This window comes from Mustela erminea, chromosome 4 (genome assembly GCF_009829155.1).
Source record: "Mustela erminea isolate mMusErm1 chromosome 4, mMusErm1.Pri, whole genome shotgun sequence".
NCBI classification, from domain to species: Eukaryota; Metazoa; Chordata; class Mammalia; order Carnivora; family Mustelidae; genus Mustela; species Mustela erminea.
The window spans coordinates 99669201-99693165 of NC_045617.1; positions in this window are offsets into that span (position 1 = coordinate 99669201).

The window sequence follows — 23965 nt, forward strand, 5'->3', positions numbered from 1 at the left end:
CAGTAATTTAACATATAAACAAATCTATTGGGATATATCTAGGAATAAAAAGAATTGCAAGTACACCTTTATATGATATATATTAAGTATAGTACATAGTTTATATACAATAAAATATATATTATACACACACACCTACCTACATATATATATATATATATGTATATATTTTTTTTTGTCAGAATGCTGGAATTTCTGGGATATTCTGATGATTCAGTAGGACAGAATATGGGACAGAATCCTGGAAAGTAGGACTTAGAAAATCTAAGATCAGAAATTGTGAACCCATCTAAGGGTTATGTGTTACTGAAATTTGCAAGGTGACTGACTTCCTTTGCTGGCCCCAAACCTGATAAAACTAAAACTTTATTGGAAAAATATTTTAAGTAAAAGACTAGTTTATTAAGTAGAGGTATAGGGTGTATGCAAAGTCTTCAAAGCTTGGAAATAGAAAGTTACAAGCAATTCCTACATAAACTTTTTTGTCTTAAATATATGTATAAATGTAAATGTATCTCTCTGTTTAGTTCCTGAAAACAATCTTTTCACCTCCCAGGAGTTCACGCTATTGTTGAGATTTGCTTTCGTGCAAGATTTTCCAATGATATAATAGTCCTTATTTTTGAACTGTCAAGTAGAAAAAAATCATTTAATTTGACAATAAGATAAAATTTTGATTCTAAGATGACTTAGTAGAAGATTCTGAGATGTGCACTGGAATATTTTTGAAATGTCCTTCAAATAGGTAAAATTTAAACTAGAAAGAGTAAAAAGTTAAATATTTTCTATTTATAAAAAGTCAAACAATTTTTTCCTCACCTGGTTAAAAAGTTGGTTCTGAAGTCACTAAATAGCTTCATATAGTAAACAATTAATCTTTTGTTGGATTCATTCCTAGTTCTATTTCAGGAAATTACCTTTGTTTTCCCCTTTGGTTTCCACCTCTGTGTAACTTATGTTATCAAGCTATCTTTTACAAAATCTTCTAAGTGGCGTTTTAGTCTTTATGGAATATGGTGAGGGAATAACTAGCTCACTAGTTAAATTTAAAAACTACTACCAACTAGGGGCACCTGGGTGGCTCAGTTGGTTAAGCCTCTGCTTTGGACTCAGGTCATGATCCCTAAGTCTTGAGATGAGCTTCTGCAGTGGGGTCCTTGCTCCCCTGGGAGTCTGCTTCTCCCTCTCTCTCTGCCTCTGTCATGCTCCACATCCCCCGACCCCGGCTCATGCCCACTTGCGCTCTCTCTTGCTCTCAAATAAATAACATCTTAAAACAAACAAACAAACAAAAAAACAAAAAACTGTAACCAACTAAAGATTGACACAATGATGTGACTTGCATTACTGTCTTCACATGAACAACCATAGACTTTATTTTCTAAGATACTTCAGAGAATGAAATGCCCAGCCACACTCTCAGCTACTTTCTCTTGAACTCATTATCTGGATTTGGTGTTTCACCTGCATGGTCAAAGCTTTGAATCTGAAAGGTCAAAATTTCTTGGAATCAAAAGTTACTAAATGAACAAAAATTATTTCAAGAAGTGATAGATTTAAAGTCTTTGCCAACAAAGAGTCAAAGAGATTTATTAAGGCTCTAAAATGAATAATTTAATTTTTTTTAACATGTTAAGGGACATTTTGTTTCCCCCAAAGGACTCTGAATTGGCTAAGCATTTAACAATGACTTTAATCGGTTTTTTTTTTTTCCATCTCAGTATATAAACTCAGTTACTTTCATGTCATCACATTGTCATTCCCAAGTAACCTCTTTCACAATAAAATTTTATCTGCCCAATTCTGTTTTTGATCTTTATGCAGCATTGTACTGAGTTCTATTGCTCAGCGTCCTGAAGTTTTCATCTGAGACCATAGTAGGTATTTGGAAGCATATTCCTCCCATGAGGACCCAGAAGCCCCCTGGAACAGAAAGGCCTCCATCCTCTGCCCTTTGCCTCGTAAACTTGTCCTTCAACTCCACGCACTTTCGGACCTACACTTACAGTAGCTCTAAGGAGGCAAGTACTTTGTTATCTGAGAAGAGAAGGCCAGGACTCCCCCCTCACCCCCAGGAAAGTGTGGAGAGGCTTCCAGGAGGTGCCTGCCCTCAGCCTGGAGATGTGCATTCCATCTGGTCAGCAAGAGAGAGAGAACTCACCATCAAGAGAGAAGAAATCTCCATTTTTAAAAATGTTAAATTCCAGTAGATGTACCACACAATGTTGCATTAGTTTCAGGTGTACGACATAGTGATCCAACACTTCCGTGCATCACCCGGTGTTCCCCATGACAAGTACCCACCTTCATCCCCATAGCCTGTTTCACTCATCCCCTGCCACCTCCTCTCTGGTAGCCATCAGCTTGTTCCCTGCAGTTGGGAGTCTGTGTTTTGGTTTGCATCTCTCTCTTTTCCCCTGCCTTTGCTTGCTTTTTTGTTTGTTTCTTAAATGCCACATATGAATGGATTCATATGGTATTTGTCTTTCTCAGATTCCACTGAGCATTAGAGTCTCTAACTCCATCCATATCATTGCAAATGAGAAGATTTCATCCTTTCTGATGACTGAGTAATATTCCATTGTGTGTGTGTGTGTGTGTATATGTATATGTATATATATATACCACATCTTCTTCATCCATTCGTCAATCAGTGGACACTTGGGCTGCTTCCATAATTTGGCTATTGTAAATAAGCTGCCATGAACATTGAGGTGCATGTATCCCTTTGAGTCACTGTTTTTTTGTGTTTTGGGGGTAAAAGCACTAGTAGTGTGATTATTGCATCATCGGGTTGTCCTATTTTTACCTTATTGAGGAATCTCCACACTGTTTTCCACAGTGGCTGCACCAGTTTGGATTTCCACCAACAGTGCACGTGGGTTCCCTTTGCTCCACATCCTCGCTAACATTATGGTCAAAGAAATCTCCATCTTACACACTAGGAAACTGAGCCCAGGGAAGCCATGGGACTACACAGTTGTGTCTGTCAACCTGGCTAATCCAAAGACTTTTGTCCGCACTACTACTTCCTATGTGAACTGGTACCACCCACAGTCACAAGGCAGAAGGCAGAGCCTTGAGGAAATGACCACTGACTGATATGTGTTGACCAGGCTATGGGCAAGAGGGAAATCAGGCGGTTGTGGGTAGATGGGGTGGAAGACAGGAAGTTAGCATAATAACGTGGGAGGTGGGGCTCTGCAAGAAGCTGGGGAAATAAAAATTTTCAAACTTTGCATTTCCCCATTAAGGCCAGACCAAGTTGGATCTTGTTTTATAGCAGGAATGAAGCAGTAGGGCAAAACCTCTTTGTAGAAAAGCCCAGTAAGTATCCTTCTCATGAAACAGTCTTTTTCTAAATCTAAGGTCTTTTCTTTTATGTGCTCTGTAGAATGGAGTGTGTGCATGTTTGGGTGGGAATATATTGGCCATAAGTCTCCATCTTTTATTTTTCTTGTCCATGTAGTTTAGCGTCCATTTTCCTCTTGGTCTGTCAAAAGATACTGGTCAAGGGAGGGCACCTGGGTGGCTCAGTGAGTTAAACCTCTGCCTTCGGCTCAGGTCATGACTGAGGTCTAGTCCCGCATTGGGTTCTCTCCTTGGTGGGGAGCCTGCTTCCCCCTCTCTCTCAGCCTGCTGCTCTGCCTACTTATGATCTCTCTCACTCTGTCCAATAAATAAATAAATCTTAAAAAAAAAAAAAAAGATACTGGTCAAGGGAGCCAAGCAAAATGCCTCCTTCTATCCAGAGTTAAACACTCATATATGGGTAGATCGATGGCTGTGTTATGTAGGAGAGCACAGATCTGGTCATAGCAAAACTGGGCAGCACATCTGTAGCTCCAGATGCTGAGGCAATCTTTCTGTTTCCCTTCTGCTCCCCACAAGGCACTGCGCTCTGATGGCTGAAGGGAGGTGGGGCATGGGTCTGTCAAAGATTTTTTATTGGTCTCCATGTGTCCTTTTTTTACGTGCCATTTCAGCATCACTTGTTTGTAAGGATTGAAAACACCTGAAAGCAGCTCAAGCAAAAGAGGGTTCACTGGAAGGATCTGAGCTTATGCCCTGGAGTCATTTGCAGAAAGGGTGTTGGGACCTCCTGGGAACTCTTTCTGGCTTGCACTATCTCCCTGATTGAGGTTCCAATGGCTCCGGCTGTTTCCTAGGACTGTTGCAGCAAGGCTCACCTCATGACCTGACTACAGGGTTGTAACAGCTACACAATTGGCTTAATTTTATTTTAAAAAGCAGTGTTCGTTCCACTTAGCCAACATGTTCCAAGTTGTTTTAAAGGATGCCGCAAAATGCTTGCAATTAAAGTCTTGTTCATTCACATTTAAAAACATTAAATGAATTGCATTTCATTTTCATGCATGTGCAGGATGGGAGGCTGTCATATCAAGACTGGACAGTCAAGTAGATAATGATAGAGTGCCAAGATTCCTAAAAGGTTGGGAATCATGTTGGGGGTGGGCAAAGAATTTGTTTCCCACATAAGCATGTGGCTTCGAGCCAGTGTACCTCCTAGTTGGTTTCCCTCCATTCCCTTCTGTTTTCCACCCCCTTCTTGTAGTCAGTTTAATCAGGGGAATGAGGAGCGTGAGGTACCTCTGTTAGTCTTTTTTTTTTTTTAATTTATTTATTTGACAGATAGAGATCACAAGCAGGCAGAGAGGCAGGCAGAGAGAGAAGGGGGGAAGCAGGCTCTCCGCTGAGCAGAGAGCCCCACGTGGGGCTCGATCCCAAGACGCTGGGATCATGACCCGAGACAAAGGCAGAGGCCCCAACCTACTGATTCACCCAGGCGCCCAGTCTTTTAACATCTGAATAGTTGTTACTTCTGAGAGACATGGAGACTTGTTGGGGTTGGGTGTGCTGCTCTGGTTCTTATCCCTTGGAAGTTTGAAAGTCTTTATTTTTTGTATCAGATATTTGACCAGAGGTCCAAGTCCAGAAGGTCAGACTCAGATGGTGAACCAGTGGGTTGTTAAGAGCTACGTAGAGGTCATTGAATCTATGCTGATCTAGAGTGAGGGACTAAGATTAAGGAATGTACAAGAAACTTAGATTCATTTAAAGAAATAACATAAAATGGAGTAATCAGGAGGATAAAGAAGGGAAAGAACTTCTGTTCTCGGGAAAGGGGCAGGTTGGTCACCTCGTCGCATGGCTGTGAGCCTACTATAACCTCCAGAAGATGGGATTTGATGAGTCATGCACACTTGCAGAGGGCTTGGTCAGGACAACACTGAACTACTGGAATGGTCAATGCTGTCAGCAGTAGAAGATCAAGAGATGCTCTTTGGTCAGATTTGATAAAGAAATGACTTTCAGAGACACAGAGATATGGCACCAATTTTCTGCCATCCTAGGAGAGGATATGCACTAGATTACGGCAAGCATTTGGGTGAATCCCTCCATCTAGGCTTTTGGGGGGAGTTCAGGCCCCCTGGCAGATGGGTGGGAGAAATTTCATTATCCTCTGTATTCTTCCAGTATCTCACATCCCGAGCTTTTTAGTTTTAAGGCAAGGGTGGGACAATATATTCCCAGTCCATTTGTGAATGACCTCAGAGAATGAGGTAGGGGAGAGGAAGATACCACTTTTAATCCACCCTGGAGGAGTCTCTAAATCCTCATGAGTATCTCATCTGTTTGGTTGAGTTGAAGGGTATAAATACAGTGTTCTTTTTTAACCTAAACGTGATTGATTGATTGATTGATGAATTAATTGATCAGTATGCATTGGGGACATAAACATGAAAATCATATGATCAAAACCCTTAAGGAGCTCAAATTTTAAATGGGGGATATAAACATTTATGATACTTGTGATAAGGACAACAATAAAGCAGATAAAGATATAAGGAATCTTCTGGTCTTTGCATGGAACATAATGTCCCTGGGAGGTCCTTTGCCCCCAAGCCAGTATGGGTCCCACTCCAGCTCCAGCTATTCTAAATGAGTCTAAAGATAATGTATGATCTCACACCTGGAGCCATGCCCGCAGTCTGAAATTTCCCAGTGGCTACCCAGTTATTGGTCTGGTCCCTACAGGCCCATTAATTATTATCCATCCCACAGTGTTACTTCTGGAACAGACACCAGACGGGTAGTATCAGGAATAGTACTGCATGGGTTTGGCCCCCACGATCTTTGAAATAGGCCTGTTTCCATTCTGGCTCTTGCTGGGGAACCAGCATCTTCACTTCCTGATTTCTATCACATGCCTTCCTAGAGCCCTGTCCCAAGGCCAGCGGCTAGAAGAGTTCAAAGGGCAAGAAACCAGACATGGAGGGACCTGAAGCTCAAGAAGTGAGCAGCAAACCCTCAGCACATCATTATCATGGATAATTTAGCAAGGCATGAAAATAGATGGCCCCAGTGGAGTCACACTGGGCTAACAAAAGGCCTCTTGCTCTTAGTGGTTCCTTCTGGGCTAGTATTTTCTTGCTGCACATGAAAGCATAAAAGACATTGTTAGGAATGAAAAAAAAAAAATGCTTGTTTTAGACAAAGCTGGTGAGGGTTTAAGAATCACCTATTTATTGGCCATACTGAGTTTCAGTGGATTAAAAATAAAATAAGAAAAATAAACTCAGGCAGTCTTTCCTTCTTCAAAGGCAAATTTTCCAAGCCTTTCTTTTCCACCTGAAAACAGGAATTGAGAAACAGTAAAAAAAGATACTGGAGAAGACTAGAGTTCCAGCATCCAATACTGTTCTTAGAAATAAATGCTTGATTCCAAAAGTTCTCTGAATACCACTTAGCCCTGAAGAAACTACAATTGCTGGCTCAGACCTTGAAAAAATAACATATATTAGATGCTTTTCATTGCCAGGCACACTTCTAAGTGATATACATCCCCCCCCACACACTGTTTATATATATACTATATACACTAATATACTGTATATATAGCATGTAGTATATAATGTAAATATATATTATAATACACACACACACATTAATTTCTTTATTTTCTTAGAGCATACAGGATAAGCAGAACTTTCAAGTTCTGGTATGTTCTAAGACAAGTTAACCCAGAAACTGTTATGGAAAAACAGATTCAGCAAAAAGGGACCAGCCAATATGTTATGTGGAAGTCCCCATGGCTTAGTGGCAGGGATTGGATGTGGTGCCCTTAGGGGAAAAACGATGAGGTCAGAGCAGACAGGGAGAGATCAGGTCTGGCACTTCTGCAGCAGGCCTGGATTCAAAGATGAGCTGATGGGAAGCCAGGCAGACAGTTTGACCGAGGCATTCATCCATAGGGGCTGGCCAGAGAGGCACAGTTTGGATTGAGAATGTGGGTGCCCTAGATCAAAGCGAGAGGCCTGCGGACAGGGTACAGGGCCCTGGAGGGCAGTCTCAACCATGGGATAAAGCAGCAGTGACTTTTTATAGAGCGCTGGTGTGTGGGGTACTCTTTGGGAACCCTGAGAGGGGCATGGGGTGTCTAGCACCATATGGGTATACCCTCCCACAGTCTGCATCCGGGCAAAGGAAGGGACAAAGTACAAGAATCACGAGAGCAGGGAGAAGCTGTGCCAGATTTCATCCCAACCAAAAAATAGTTGCAAAAATAGAAGAAGAGGATTTTTATTCCCTACTGGACTGGGATTCAGTCTTCTTTTCCATCAGGTCTGGGATTCTAATTGTTCATGATACTGACTTTGGCATGGGGATGATTATGATTACTCAGGGTTTTCGTAGTTTAAATCCTACTTGGCTCATTCCAGTAGGCACTAATGCCAAACTTCTACCACTGAATCCAAAGGCTTGTTAAAGACATGGCAATGCCATGCCGAGAGATTTGCCGCAAGTCATTACTTGTAACCCATTCTTGCTTGCTGTCTTGTGATATTCTTCAGTTCCTAATCCCCTAAATCTAAGTAAAGGATTGGCAAAGTGTTTCTGGTAAAGGCCAGATGGTAAATGCTTTAGGCTTTGCTGGCAACATTCCGGTCCACCATTGTGGTGGGAATCTGTGATAGACTGTAAGATCGACAACTCTATCCACAAAACAGGCAGCAGTCAGGTTTGGCACATGGGCCACCGTGGCTGAACCAGGATAGAAATACATAGACAGATAAACACCCTTTCTACCTCCCCACGAGCAACTGTCTTATTCTAATTGTCTTTTCCTAAAGGACAAGGGGAAGGAGGAATCATTTTGTCTGCATGAAACTAGAAGACACTGTCATTTACCTTCTCTCTTACATTTGTAACTTCGGAAGCTAATAGCCTTAAACCAAACTTCTTGCCTGCTTTTAAAAGATACAGAAGGGGCTGGAATATATTCTGGTGGGTTTTTTAATTTTAAAGAAGGGGACCCCATTTGCTATTTTTTCCTCCTATCTAGTGAATACTCTTCCCACACAGACAGCCTCTGGTAAGAGTTGAGTAGCGTCCCTTAGGCAGCCTCTACTCTTTCTTTTTCTGAGTTTCACTGGCAACAGTGACCATGTAAATAGCCTTTGCAATTTTACTCTCTTTGGAGTGGCTTATCCAAGTAAAGAGTTAACAGATTTAAAGATGAAGCAAATGTGATTCCTCCTAAAATGCAGAAAATTACCAGAGAGCTTGAGTGAGAAACTACTAGAAGAGAGATATCCTGGCCAAAATCAAGTCCAAAGGTTAAACACATTTGCCCTCCTTATCTAAGGAATGAAAATGCTCAGATGACAAGATAGCACTAGGTTGACTCTAGATTCTCTTCAGCGAATAGCAGATTTACCACCCGTTATTGGTTGGACTCTGTCTTCCGAAAAGATCCAGTGAAATGCTGACCCCTGGGACCTGTGAACGTCACCTTATTTGAAAATAAGGTCTTTGCAGATGTAATCGAGTTAAGTTCAAGTCATTAGGGTAGATCCTTATCCGGTATGACCAGTGTTCTTGTGAGGAGGGGGAGATCCGGACACAGACCCACACACAGAGGAGAGTGAGCAGGGAGAAGATGGCCACTTGACAACAGAAGGAGAGATTGAAAGGAGGTAGCCACGAGCCAGGAAATATCCGGGAGGACTGGTAACTTCTGGAAGCGAGGGAAGAGCGTGGAACAGGCTCACTGTCAGAGGCCTCCAGAAGGAGCCAACCTTTTTGGCACCTCAGTTGTGGACTTCCAGCCTTCAGAACTGTGAAAGCACACGCTTCTATTGTTTGAAGCTGCTGTTTGTGGTAATTTGTTATGGCCGTCCTAGAAAACGAATTTGCCAACTGTAGGCCTACGTCAGATAGCTCACATCGATTCTGTAGTGTGCTCCCCGCTGCTCATGTTCATTAAATGTCCTCCTCCTCCTCAAGATCTGGATACCTCGGTAGTGGGGTAAGCTTAGTGTTCTATCATCATAGGCAAAGGCTACATTCTGATTTTATTTTAAGGTATCTTGCAGATAACCTGGGACTTTCAAAGTCTAGTGGAAGTGATCATTTTAATACTTTCCCTCTTTTTGTGATGTGAATTCAGAGCCAGGCCAAAGGCAGTTTGGCAAATGGTCAGCAACTGATAGTATGACTGAAAAACCTGATAAGTCAGCTATTGTTCTACTGTACGAGCTTCTTTGGGTCCTCTGAACTCATGAAATATAACAAAGCACTGTATTGTCCAAACTTTTCTGAATATATGGCCAGTGGTCACGTACTCCTTTTGCTTTGGCTGTGCCTGTCTAACAGAAATTCTCTAGTGTCTTTGTTTCCCTTTAGCACTTTCCCTCTAATGTGACCTGTCCTTGATGACATGGTTATAGAGAAGGCCAGGTACCTGGTAGAGCAGAATGGCATGGAAGCATGGCGGAAGTCAGGCTGTGATGCAGGAAGGAACATTCCCACACCGAAGAAGTCTGAGAGCTGACATTTCTTGAGTGAGTCCCTAGATGCTTGACAGCAGATAATGGTTTTATTCTTTAAGTACCCTAACGGGCAGGTGCTATTGTTCTCCCCCTCTTTATAGCTAAGGAACCAATTTATGGCAACGATAAGTAAAACTTACCCAAGGTCACAGGGCTGGGTGGGTCAGGACTAAGATGATGAACCCAGGTGTTCCAGTGGCAAAGTCTTTTCTTTGACCATTACTCTGTTTCTTTTCTACCTGGGAAATACTCCCATCCTGGATGTGGACATTGTCATGTGTAACTCACTGAAAATCAGTGTTTTTATGTCCTTTTCAGCAAACACAAACTTTGGATCTGTGTACTTGCCTGAGGAGGCAGGGTCGTCTTTGCAGGAAGGGGACTGAATGGGAGCCTCTGGATTTCAGCTCTAGAGCCTTGGTGATTGGACAATATTTCAGAGGTCTCTTGACTTTGAATGACCTAGGCCACATGGGCACCATTTTTAAGCAGTCATATCTTCTTGAACTAGACCCACTAACTGGAAATATCACAACGTTTGCAAAATTAAATGCTTTATTTTTGTATCATGTTATTATACACTAAAATTAATGGTAATGATTATGCGTGATTGACTGCAAGTCTACTTACCTCTGTACATAACACATTATCTGGGACGAGGTATCAGAAACCCACGAAAGAGAGGGCCAGAGTCCAATGCCTCCCCTGAGGGACCTCCTGCAGGCCTGTGGCTCCTAATGTTGAAGCGGTCAAGAGGAGAAAGGATTAGGGAACCGAGAGGTCATAGTTGCTTCTAGGACCTGGATTTAATCCCATTGGTCCCAATACAGCCTATTCATAACAATTTTTTTATTAAAATCCTTTTATCCTAAAATGACTTTCATAGATAACATAAGCTACTTCTATGCATAATTAAAAGTCAGTGTAATGCCCCAGCTTAATCATAAAGAAGAAAACCAAAGGAAAAGAAGTAGAAATTACATAGTGTGATATTTATTGCTCAGGACCAACTGTAGGAAAATCATAATGATGTAGGCAGATGCTTGCAGCCGAATGTGCAAATGCAAGTATGCAGGATACAAGGTGTGGTGTGACTTACACCCCGAGCGGCCTTACCTCTGAGGTGAGTCTCCTGGTGGTGAGTAATCTACGGAAAGTTATTAGTAAAACGGCATGTAATCTTCCCCTGATTAAAACAACAACAACAGGGGCGCCTGGGTGGCTCAGTGGGTTAAAGCCTCTGCCTTCGGCGCAGGTCATGATCTCAGGGTCCTGGAATCGAGCCCCGTATCGGGCGCTCTGCTCAGCAGGGAGCCTGCTTCCTCTTCTCTCTCTCTGCCTGCCTCTCTGCTTACTTGTGGTCTTTCTCTGTCAAATACATAAATAAAGTCTTAAAAAAAAACCCATAAAATAAAACAACAACAACAGGGACAGCTAGATGCGTCAGTGGGTTAAGCCTTTGCCTTGGCTCAGGTCATGGTCTCAGGGTCCTGGGATCAAGTCCCGCATCCGGCTCTCTGCTCAGCAGGGAGCCTGCTTCCTCTTTCTCTGCCTACTTGTGATCTCTCTCTGTCAAATAAATAAATAAAATATTTAAAAAACAACAGCAAAAAAGTTGTCAATAAAACAACATACAATTTCCCCTCAAATTTTTTTCCCAAGAATTTGCATTTTTTGAGAGATTTTATTTATTTGTCAAAGAGAGAAAGCACAGGCAGGGGGAGTGGCAGGCCGAGGGAGAAGCAGGCTTGCAGCTGACCAAAGAGCCTGATGTGGGACTTGATCCCAGGATTTCGGGATCATGACCTGAGTTGAAGGCAGACGCTTAACTGATGGTACGGCCCAGGCGTCCCTCCCCTCAAATTTAGTGGCATTGCTGAGATATTCAGCCTATATCAAAACCAAGAAAAAACACTGCATTATTGTGGGGAATAGACCTGAGTCCTGAATTTGTCACCTACTTGAATTAATGTGACAGTTAAGTAGGATGTGGGACTACTTAGTTGTGGGGCCATCTCACGCATTCTATGGTATCTACCACACCCGAACTTCTGTTGTTAGAACAAACAACCATCCCCGGAAATGTCCGCACCTCTAGGGGTTGTTTAACTCCAACTCATGGCCATGAGGTTCGGCCTTTTTTATTTATAAATCTCTCTCGTCTCCTTGTCCTCTCCTGTCTCTGTCTCTTCTCCCTTCTCCTCTTTCCCTCTGCCGCCACTCCTGTTCACCTTACTTGTTCCCTGACTTTCTCCCCTCCTTGCTCTGCTCTCCCCCATCTCCTCCTCCTTCTCCCCTTCATCAGGGAGGAGGTGGTAGCCCTCTTCCAATGGCAGAGTTGGGGGCTTCTTGTCTCTTGAGGAGAGTACATCTCATACGACTGCCTTCCAGCTCTGAGCATTCTCACATTGCATTTTCTCTCTTTCTCTCTCTCCCCCTCCCAATTTTGATCTGTGATTTCAGCTGTACAGTTCAGAAAATACGGTCTGAGAAACATGGTGACATCAGAGCCTTAACTCTTTAATATAATTTAGACTCTTAAACACCAAATAATGGCTAAGATATAGATATGCATTATTGCCTTTAATTTTCATCTTCTCCCCATTTTGCAGAGGAGGGGCTGAGACACAGAAATTAAATGACAGGCTAAGCCCACAGAGCTCATAAATGGCAGAGCTGGGATGTTCTCTTCTGACCTAGGCAAGGGGTGCTCTGAATCGGTTCCTATCCCCAGAGAACTGGCTACCTGGGTGCAGATGAAAAACCTGTAAAGGAACAGATGAGAACTGGACAGCGAATATTTATTGGATATTGCCATGTGTCATTAATGCTCTACATGTCTTACCATTATTATTATGTTTTTTTGAGAGAGAGAGTGTGTGTGTACAGGTGCAGTGGAGCGGGCGTGGGGGCAGGGAGGGACAGTGGGAGAGGGGGAGAAAATCTTAAGCGAGTTCCACCCCCAGTGCAGAGCCCAACAGCTCGACATGGGGCTCATTCTCACGAACCCGAGATCATGACCCAAACTGAAGTCAAGAGTCAAGATGCTTAACCATTTGCGCCATGCAGACGCTCCTTGTTAACGTTTTCAATAACCCTGTAATGACCATGCTTTTTGTTGTTCTTTTTTAGTGTTGCCACCAATGTCTCACTGACAGATAAGGGACCAGAGGAAGACAGCTGCTGGGATTCGGACGCAGATAGACGGCCTTGGGAGCCTAGGTTCTCACCCACTAGTCTAAGCCCAGGGATTTCGAGAGAGGGGGATATTTCCAGCAGCTGGAATGGGGGAACGAACAGCACTGCAGCTGAGCTTAGGGCTGGGGAGTTTCCCCCTGGAGATGGAGGAAGTGTCTTCCGTGCCTTGAATGGGTGGAGCTTGGTGGACAAGGAGGAGAGGGAGTCAGGTAGGGCTTTCTCCTTTTAAAATTTAAAGGCATTATTTATTTATTTATTTATTAAAAATTCCAGTTGAATTTTGAAGAGAACGAATTTTACAGCTGAGCATCTGTAATTGGAATAGATATATCTTTATCTGTTCTGGGCGACTTGAAATAATTTTTTAAAAATATTATTTGTTGAAATTTATTTTTTTTAAGATTTTATTTATTTGACAGAGAGAGCGAGCAAAAGACAGAATACAAGCAGAGGGAGGGGGAGACGGAGAAGCAGGCTCTCCACTGAGCAGGGAGCCCTGTGTGGGCTGTGATCTCAGGACCCTGAGATATGACCCCAGCCCAAAGCAGATGCTTAATGACTGAGCCACCCAGGCACCCTCTATTGAAATAATTTGTGAGAAGGCACCACGGTCATGCCTGTCTCTTCCTCTGTGTGCTGCGTGTACCAGGAAATGGTCCGAAGGCGAGACCTGGGGCTCAAGTCTTGATTCTGCCTGTGGATCTGGGGCCTCCTACTTCTTCTTCCCCATTCTTCTGCAAGTGTGGAGTAATGACGCAGGCCGCAGCTCATCCTGGCAAGATATTAGAAGGCCTAAGGAGGGAACAGAGCTGCCAAGCTTCAGAGGAAAGGTGCGATGAAACTCTAAGGCATCAAACATTTTTGTTACTTTGGTTACTGTCTCTTTTAATACGTAGTAGTAATTAACATTGGTCACCAGCAACTCAGAATAGAAATGGTGTGACCTTGATAAATTTTAGAGTGACTTGGTGTTTTCATATACATGGTCTAATTCAATCTTTATAATTGCCCTATGATGTAAGCAGGATGGTTATGATTAATTGCAATTTTTACAAAAACTGAGACCCAAACCATTTGTTTAGTACATGCTGGGTCTAGGGATAAAAATCCTGTCTTCCAACTCTCAGTTTAGACTACTTTCCAGAGACAATAGAAGAGGCATTTTGGGGTCAACCCTTGCTAAATTTCTTGGCAAAATTCAAGACAGACTAGAGCACACATAGACTTGATAAGATCTTTGAACAGAGTATGTAATCCACAGTGACACTGAATTCCAAAATCTTCTTAAAATTCAGCTCCAAGCTTGCCTCTTTTACTTTGACCCTTCTGGATAAGAATCTGTTACCCTTGTAGCAATCCCATAAGGCTGCATTCTTACCCCTGTAATTACACATATCTTGTCACACAGCAATAGTTCATGTGCATGTCTGCCTCTCCAGACTCCTCCTCCTGGTCCCCCCACCCCCACCCCAGGGGACAGTAAGACAAGGGCAAGCCATCTTGGGTCTCCAGCACCTAGCAGGTTTCTAGACATAGGAAATGTTCAAGAAGGATCTTTATTTTTTTCCTAAAAGGAAAATTTATTTTGACTGCCTAAAATTCAGAAACATTTAAAAATAGTAAGGAGGTCATGATCCCAGGGTCCTGGGATCGAGGCCCTCGTCGGGCTCTCTGCTCAGCAGGGACCCTGCTTCCCTTCCTCTCTCTCTGCCTGCCTCTCTGCCTACTTGTGATCTCTCTCTGTCAAATAAGTAAATAAAACCTTAAAAAAAATAAACAGGAAAGGAAGATAAAAAATGAAATAAAATTAAAAAGAAATAGAAAAATAAGAAACAAATGGTTGCAAAATGACAAATCCCCTAACCTATGAATTAATAATAAAAACATTACTAAGTTTAGCTGGGGATGGTACTGCCATTTGGGGTTGTGTGTATGTGTTATTTTAAAACCAGTCAAACCATTTTGAGGTAATATTAAGTTACTTTTATTTTTTTAAAAAATACACTATTTATTTGTCAGAGAGACAGAGAGAGCACAAACAGAGGGGAGAGGCAGGCAGAGGGAGAGGCAGGCACCCAGCTCAGCAAGGAGCCTGATGCAGGACTCAATCCCAGGACCCTGGGATCATGACCTGAGCTGAAGGCAGATGCTTCACTGACTGAGCCACCCAGGTTGCCCAATGTCTACTGATTTCTAATAGCAGCTCAGAGGGTAAAGAAATGGTTGTTATTCTTCTGAATGTCTCCATTTGGTCGTGTCAAAGTTCAATGATCATTTAAGTAATAATGGACATTTTTCTTTGAGCAAAATATAATTCATCGTATATAGTCTACAGGGCCTGCAGAAGAATGATAGAACAACATCTATATCTGAAAAACACTACCTTACGGATCATCATTCTGTCAGCCCTCACTAACAGTAAATGTAGCATCAATCAAATAATAGTAGTTAAAGGAAAAAGAGGTCCATCAAAATGACTTTTAAAGAGGGGGAACACAGGCATATCACCATTGGCTGTGGACACTCAGGGGTCAGGTGCTTTGAAAGTTGAATCAAACCTGCATGTGACCCAGGTTTCCTGAGTCCTCCCAGCTTAACTCTGCTCTTCCCCTAGGGACCTGCTGATCAGGGGATGTCCCGATTCTCTTGGGCCTGTGCCAGGGCTGCTCATTGAACAGCAGAGACTTTAGTTTTCTTCTGTTGCTGAACACATCACCCGTCCAACTGAGTGCCTTAAAACAACACACATTTATTGCCTTTTGAGTTCTGCAGGTTGGAGAGGGGTTAACTTGGCCGGTTTCTCTGCTCCAGATTTCACCAGCCTCTGATGCAGAGCTCCAGCTCAGGATCCTGAGATCATGACTGAGATGAAATCAAGAGCCTTTAAGACATTTCTGATGTGAGTTTTGAAGGACTGGGGGAATTTTGATTCATTTGCAAGTGGCCACACGTCTGTCCTTGAAGGCAGGCACGATGATTGCAACACTGAGGAATCACCCTGGCTAGAGGTGACTCGGGTCCTTCCGAGTCTTGTAAGGAGTCCAGGCGTCACCGACTTCACCATATTCTTCCAGCCGGCACAGAAAAGCTTTTGCCTAGCTCTTTTCCTCCTCTTTAAAGTACACGGGCTCTTTATTATAGAAAGCAAATACCAGAATCACCAGGAGACCCAGAGAGAACTGTGCATTGTCTCCAGCTTCCCGACAGCCCTGGCTGATCCCAGCACAGCTGCTCCGGACTGCTGGAAGGTCATTGTTGTGCCAGCCAGCCGGCAGGCCCTCCAACCCTCCAAAGGGTACCGCAGCGCCACCTCTGGTTGGCCGGTGCCCTTAGCCACTACTGGCACAGAACCCTGCAGACTGTTCCACATCTGACTCTTAAACCCCCGCCTCCATCCAGGACAGACCACTAGTGGGACAGGGAGAGGGGGAAGCCAGGTTTTGTACAACAGGGCTGTCTAACTTTGCCCTGCCCAGGGAAAGAGAAAGTGTATAAAGAAACGGTTTGTATGGCGCAAGGAGAGGGGGTGGGGCAGCAAAGGGACCCGGTGCAGAACGGAAAGGGCTGATGCAGCCAGAGAAGACCAGCCTGTGAGCACTGGCCTCTCTCAGCTCTCCCTGCAAACCTGCAGCAAAACTCCAGCAGCAAACCTGGGAGGCATCAAAGCAGTGCTGCTCCAGACCCCAGTCCCTGCATGTCAGGGCTTAAGGGTGGCACACCCGACAGTAAAGGGCTCCCTGCCACCGCCCCCAGACGGGGGAGCCTCACTCTTCTGGTTTCAAGTTTCCTTCTGCAGCCCAGAACTGTGGTCTGCCCACAGTGATCCCAGGGCCCTCCCAGCCCTGCAGTCTCCCTCTCTCTTTTCGGTTTGGTCAGTGGAGGCAAGGGCAGAGGTCTTCACCAAAGGTACTCACTTGCTGAGCTGGATTTCAACTGGGAAAATTCAGGAGAAATCAAGGGGGAGCTGATGTGTCTTCATATTTCATGGTTTTTTATGGAGCCGGTCTGTCTCCCTTCAATGGAAGCATTCCTGGGAGACTCTCTTCCAGTGGCCCTGTCACCCTCAGAGCGCAGCTCCCAAGTGTGCGTGGGGCTGGTCTGTGGTCCACCACATCGCCTTCAGAAGTGTGCCTCCGTGTTGTGTCTCTGAAGAACAACAAGCAGATCCCCCTTACAGCTGCATTTACCACTTTTTTTTTTAAGATTATTTATTTATTTGTCAGAGAGAGAGAGAGAGCACACAAGCAGGCAGAGTGGCAGGCAGAGGCGGAGAGAGAAGCAGGCTCCCTACTGAGGAAGGATCCCGATGCGGGAGTCAATCCCAGGACCCTGGGATCCTGACCTGAGCCGAAGGCAGTGGCTTAACCGACTGAGCCACCCAGGCATCCCTGCATTTGCCCCTTTTTGTCTTTGTAATACAACATCTCATTCTCCTACTATCTCTGGTCGCCTCAGGCCCAGAGCCTTACTGTCTATCACCCAGGACTCTACCTTGTCCTCAGTATCGTTAACTTTGAAAGAAATGACAGAACCACAGATGGAGGCAGGTCTGGAGGTTCTGAAGGGGGCCAGGGTTTGGGCTGCGAGTGCCCTGCTGAGTCCCTACTTCTAGCTCTTATTCCTGAATTGGAAGAAGTCCTCTGGGTGTTAATGGGTAGGCTCTCAACTTTTCAGGTTTCTCCATGTGGCCAGGAATGTGGCCGCCCTCAAGAAATATTTAAAGAAATGGGGAGCCCTGGGGGGCTCAGTCGATTAATAAGCATCTGTCTGGGCTCATTTCATGATCCCAGGGCCCTGGGACAGGGAGACCCAAGGAGGGAGGAGGGGGTGATTCTGATATTGGACGGATTTCCTTGATGGTTTGCGGGAACCAGATTTATACCAACAGTCAAGGCTTACTGAATACAGTAATGCATGATCCCAGGGTTCTGGGATCAAGCCCCTCATTGGGCTCTCTGCTCGGCAGGGAGCCTGCTTCCCCCTCTCTCTCTGCCTGCTGCTCTGCCTACTTGTGATTTCTGTCTGTCAAATAAATAAATACAGTCTTTAAAAAAAAAAAAGCAATAACGCAAGGCACCTGGCTGACTCAGTCAGAAGAATGTGTGACTCAATCTCGGGGTCCTGGGTTTGAGCCCCACATCAAGGATAGAGATTACTTAAATAAACTTAGAAAAGCATGAAGTAAACTGAAGTTTGTGTAGACCTGTGGGGGCCCTGAATTGAAAAAAGGCCGCAAGAGTTGTTCGGGCTTGGCCTTCAGAAGGGAAAAGGCAAGACACACTAGAGGACTTCAGAACAAGTCTTATGAGCCAGGAAAAGGAAAGAGGAGAACGTGGATCCAGAGACTAAGGGGAGGCAGTTGGCCTGGGAAGCTCTTTGCTCTGTGGGCAATGAGGAAGGAAGCTGGGAGCAGTGGTTTCCAAAATGTAATCATTCAATGTGCAGAGATGATGCTATATGAAATCCTTTCTTCTTCCTCTTGGGCTCCCCTGAAGTCTTCTTCTCCAGCTCCCTTGCTTCTAGGTACGGCCAGATGCCTACTTCTGTGATGTAGTGATGTAGGCAGAATTGACCTAAGTCACTTCATATCTGGCTCACCAAAAATAGATCCCACTCAGTTTCCCCCTCTAATTGATGGTAGTGATGTCTCCAAGACGGAAAAAGAATTTCTGAATGGAGAGCCTACAGGGATAACCTAAATGTGAGCACAAAGCAAAACCAGCCAGTCCTCCATGATATGAATGGAGGACACAAGTCCTCCATTCATATCATGGGGCACTTCCCTCTTGTGGGTACGGATTGAGATGGTGGTGGCGGGGTACAGAGACATGTTTGTTATGAAATTACGGTCTTGTTTCTTCCATTTTGACATATCACCCCATCTGAATGAGAGAAATAGTCATTTTCAAAGCCTTTTTTGGTGACGCCTGAGTGGTTCAGTTGGTTACATGTCTGCCTTTAGTTCAGGTCATGATCCCAAGGTCCTCGGAGTGAGTCCCATATCGGGCTCCCTGCTCAGCAGGGAACCTGCTTCTCCCTCTGCCTACAGCTCCCCCTGCTTGTGCTCTCTCTCTCTCTCTAACAAATAAATGAATACAGTCTTAAAAAAATAAAAGGTCTTTCTTGAACATTGCTTTTATAGTTACAACTGAATATTGAGGCAAAACCTGAATGGTCATTTCTCCAAGATGAGTCAGGCTGACTTTTAAAGGTGCTTCCCTGAAAGGGATAAGAAAAGAAGCACTATAGGATCTTGGGCTGGCTAACCAGAAGCTACTGCATTTGTCCAAAGGTTAGGGAAAAGTGCCTCCCTTCCTCACCACTCTTTAAGGAGCAAGTCTGGCCTGAAACAGGGTGGAAGACTGGCATTGGCTAAGGAATAATTTATCACACACCTATGTTCATAGCCCAACTTGTGAATGTGGCTGGAAAGGAAAACAAGAGGGGCTGAGGGGCGCCTGGGTGGCTCAGTGGATTAAGCCGCTGCCTTCGGCTCGGGTCGTGATCTCAGTGTCCTGGGATCAAGCCCCTTATCAGGCTCTCTGCTCAGCGGGGAGCCTGCTTCCCCCTCTGTCTCTGCCTGCCTCTCTGCCTACTTATGATCTATCTCTCTGTCAAATAAAATAGATAAAATCTTTAAAAAAAAAAAAAAAAAGAGGGGCTGAGCAGAGTATTTCTAGAGGGCATGGGTTGGATTTCCTCTCTCCATCCAGGCCTGTCCCCTTTCCTGAAGTGGACTTCCTAATGCACTTCTTTATCACCCAGATGAGGAAAAAGAGTAGAGGTGGGTTTGGATATCTTTTTGTCTCTAGTCTTTCTATCAAATTTGCCAAACACAGTAGGTGCAAAATGGTTATTCCTTTGCTACATCCTAGAGTACCTTAGATGTCCTTCGTGTCATTAAATAATTTCACACGTGCTGTGAACTGGACAGACAGACTAGTATGTGAACGTGGGAGGGAGTGCAGACCCGTGGGGAAGCTTGGAGTTCTAGATGTGGGAGTTCAAAGAGAACTCAAGGAAACTCTGGGGCTCCTGCAGGTATGCTCAAAACTGGGAATGTGGCACCAGCTTGTTTCTGTGTGGGGGCTTTCTAGTCTCTTTTCATGATAACAGAGCTTGGAGAAGTTTAAGAAAAAGTAATTGCTGCCATTTTGAATTTTCTGGAAAGGACCACCTCAACTGAGTGTTACTCTTTAACTGCTAGATCAGATCGAAGATTGAGCATCTTATGTGGGTTACGCTTCCTTTGCTCATCTGGAAGGCGAGGTGGAAGAGTAAGGCAGTGAGAGTTTGCCGGGACACCAGCACGATTTCATTTCCGAAAATGTAGCTTCATCGCAATGATGACGAACCCGAGTCCGTGACCGCGCAGCTGTGGTCAGGGCGGGAATAAGGCTAGAGACCACCACACTTTATCTGTGATTTCTAAATGGTCAGGGCCGAGAGAGACCAAACGTAGGCTTTTGTCTGAGCCACAAGCAAGTCACTACTGACGTTTTATACATTTTTCTTTTACTAGTCTGCAAGCTGTTGGAACAACCCTTCAATTATTTGTCATCTCTTTTGTTGTTGTTGTGTTTTGCTGAGGTGAATCATCATGAAAACTAACTGGAGGAGAAAACCAAGCACCCCAACCATCACACAAAGGACACTTCAAAACCACCCACATCTGATCATTGACTAAGCTCTCACTGAATACAGCTTTATTGATAGTGGTAAGGATACAGATACACATACATTTTAGTTTGTTGTTCCTTATATAATACCAGAATGTTTTAAAGAAAGAATTTGTTTTGTTTCGCCAGGATTTGCTGAATAAATACAAAGGTTTTTTGTTTGTTTGTTTTTTAAAGGAGTGTCCAAGACAAGTATTTTTATCCCAAATTCTCTGGGAGGGAAATTTAGGTGGTCTTTACCCTCTGAATGTGCTAGAGGGTAAATCTTTAATATTTTAGAATCTTTAGTTCTTATAATTACCACAGAGGAGTGTTGAGGTAATTATGCTGTAGTTTTTACTGGTATGAAGAGACATACTGAAAAATAATTCCTTGTAATGCTGTCTTGTGCTAGAAATCGTATTCATCAGTGGCTCGGATGAGGACGGAGCTCATTCAGAGAACATTCGTTCAAAAGAGAATGCAGAAGAGTCCTTTAAAGAAGATTACATAAACATGTTTCTTTGTAACTCGGGGGAAAAAAATGAAGTGATTCCAGTTTGTCTAGTGTCTTGGATCAATTTCTGAAGATATTTGGCCAAGATAACCAGCAAAAAATTGGCCTTTTAACACTCACGTATTTCCAGGGAAGCCTCTAGTTACATGCATGTTTGTAAAATATATTTACTATAATTGCTGCTCTGGCTTAAATAGGAACCATTTAGTACATTTTCACTTCCTTCTTTCCCCAGTTACACCTCTTCGCTCCTAAAACCCCACTACCGTCGAATCACTGATTTGAATTATATTAATCTGCACCATCACCGACTTTCTATACTTAACCAGTCTTACACCAGAAGAAGTAAACATGAAACTCAGTCAAAGTCACTTAAAGCAACTAGTGCACCAGGGACAAGAGCGAAGCACCAAGAGTCTAACTCAAAGCGGACAGACTACATTAAAGTCTTGCTTCCTCGAGACTAGCACTTCAGGAATCTGGCCCATTCAGAAAAAGACAGCTTATCTCTTCAGCAGCTGGGGAAGTTGCTCCTGCTCTGATGGATTGAATTGATGCTTTTATTTAATCGCAGGACTTGGCGATTACAAAATACACATTACAAAAATTATATGTCCTTTTCTTTCAGAAAAATAAAAGGAGGTCCGGAGTTGGATCCTGAGGCTGGAAGTGTAACTAAATGTAAGCTCAAAACACATTAGAAATGACATCGTTTTCCAGCTGGGAAACATGGACAAACCGTCACATTTCTAGGAGCAATGGCTCCAGCACACGAAACAGGACACACGTTATTTTAATTCTCTAGACCTCCATGTCTTTCAGTTGTCCGTGAGAGATGTTCCAGGATAGGACCCCACCAATTTCTCCCACCCTTATGTTCCACCCTCCTTATCAATTTGCCATGCCAGAAATCCCAGGATTCTAAATTCATACCGTCTTTATTTATTGACCTAACTGTTGAGGCAGAAGATAGAACAGCGACGCACCCGGGAACCTGGTAAGCCTCGACGGGTGTGTTTTCGGAATCTTCAGATAAACAATATGGAAAATATGTTACATGGTCATTTTAAATGATTTATCCGGCGCTAACATGTCTTCACTCTCATGTCTAGAAAGCCACTGCCAAGTCTGTGGACAATCTCTTACCAAGCTCTGAAGGCTGAAGAACCCTTTCGTTTCAATCTCTCCTTATTCTTCCAAGATAAAATGTTACAACTGATTGATTCCTATTTCATTCCAAGCCTTAGGTCCTCCACTTCACAAAACTTCTAGAATCTCAATGGGAGACACATCTACTATTGTACATCAGGAATTATGCCTATTTGCCCCACTTATGACCTGTGATCCACAATAAATCACCTTTCTCCCTTTCAAAATTTATAAGATACTATAGGCTGCTCAAGTGTACAAGAATATATTATATTTATACCAAACTAAAAGATGTCATAGCCACCCTCACATAGGTTTTGTTAGTTGTGGCCAAACTAATTTATTAAAAATGAAGTTTATGTTACCAAAGATCCTGCAAGGACAAAAATTATCTATAGTTAGTATGCTGATAGCTTAAGGGGCTCAGTGGTTTAACTTGTTCCATAAACTTGTTTCTTGTACAGCTTTATTCTCCAGTGTGGCCGGAGAATGAGTCAAGGGAGCAGGTACCTTTAGACCTACTCCCTACTTGGAGAAGCTCTGAATGTTCTGTGTGGGGTGAGGAGACAGCCCAGTGTTTTTACATTAATAATGCCTTGTTCTTAGTTTACAGTGTTGTACGCTTTACCAAGTGTTACTGTTAAATACACATAGACTGAACTTTTCACAAGGGGCGATGATATAAAATTGTTCCACAAAGTGTACTATATGAACCACTTTTCACAGTTCAAATAAAATATTTTAAATATAAATATTGTAACTCTAGCAACAACCTAGCTACACAGGGTAGGAGAAATGGGACTAATGAAAACCCAGTTAGATTTCCATACATTTCATGGTTAACCATTTAAATAGTTTTATTTTTCAAAAACCAATTGCACATAACCCATAATTGATAGGCCACATCTCCAAAACAAATAAACCACCAGAGTAGAGTGATTAATTGTAAGAAAGGAAAATATATATCATTTACTACAATCATTCCCTTGCTCTAAAACTTGGCAAATATGTAAGAAAAATGATATCCAGTGGATACATTTTAATTTGCAAAGCTAATTTGGAGCAGATGAAGTTAAAACATATAGAACAGAAGGGCATTATTATGTCCATGTGAAATGAATGTGTTAGAGTTTTAATTAGGAAATCAGGAGAATTGCTATGAAATGGGAAATGGTGACATTTACCAACAGGAGAAGCCATTCATCCTGTTACTGCCAAACCCAAGAATTCCAAATGTTCCCTTCATTCTCATCCATATAAAAAATGAGGGAAATCAAATTATTGCTATCAGTCGTATAATCTACGGGCTATATAAGCTTTAAGTTAATAGTCCTTACGGCCATAGTTTTATCTGGTGTTCTTCTTGGGGCTTATATTAGGGTCAAGGTTGCATCTTTTTAGGGTCAAAGTAAGACTGCCATGATACTGGCAATTCCTTTAATAGGGGACAAAGGTTAAAGTGCCAATACTTCCAGGAGAAACAACAAAATGACTGAAATTTACAAAATTTACACCATAAACTAAATGACTGGTAGCTTCTTTGAAAGCAAGTATTTTTCAATAGCAAATACCCTGGGGACTGAGGC